This window comes from Babylonia areolata, chromosome 27, assembly GCF_041734735.1.
Source record: "Babylonia areolata isolate BAREFJ2019XMU chromosome 27, ASM4173473v1, whole genome shotgun sequence".
Classification (NCBI taxonomy): Eukaryota; Metazoa; Mollusca; class Gastropoda; order Neogastropoda; family Buccinidae; genus Babylonia; species Babylonia areolata.
In genome coordinates this window covers 24,018,576-24,019,181 of record NC_134902.1, presented here as the reverse complement: position 1 = coordinate 24,019,181, position 606 = coordinate 24,018,576, and positions in this window count along the sequence as shown.

Genomic DNA, 606 nt, shown 5'->3' with positions numbered 1-606 from the left:
CGCCTATCCAGAGTGGGTGGAGTGCCCACTTTCATGGCTTTCCAAAGACCTTTAGCGATATCGACGGTCTCTGTTCGGTTATGTACCCCCTTGGAAACATAATTTTGCATTTTGTATTTGTATTTCATTTTATCACAACAGATTTCTCTGTGTGAAATTCGGGCTTGCTCTCCCCAGGGAGAGCGCGTCGCTATGCTACAGCGCCACCCACTTTTTTTTTGGTATTTTTTCCTGCGTGCAGTTTTATTTGTTTTTCCTATCGAAGAGGATTTTTCTACAGAATTTTACCAGGAACAACGCTTTTGTTGCCGTGGGTTCTTTTACGTACGCTAAGTGCATGCTGCACACGGGACCTCGGTTTATCGTCTCAGCCGAATGACTAGCGTCCAGACCACCACTCAAGGTCTAATGGAGGGGGAGAAAATATCGGCGGCTGAGCCGTGATTCGAGCCAAGGCGCTCAGATTCTCTCGCTTTCTAGGCGGACGCGTTACCTCTAGGCCACCATTCCATGATGATGATGATGATGATGATGATAATAATAATAATAATAATAATAATGTACATTATATACAAACATATCCTGCAGCTGCTCGATTAGAATAGC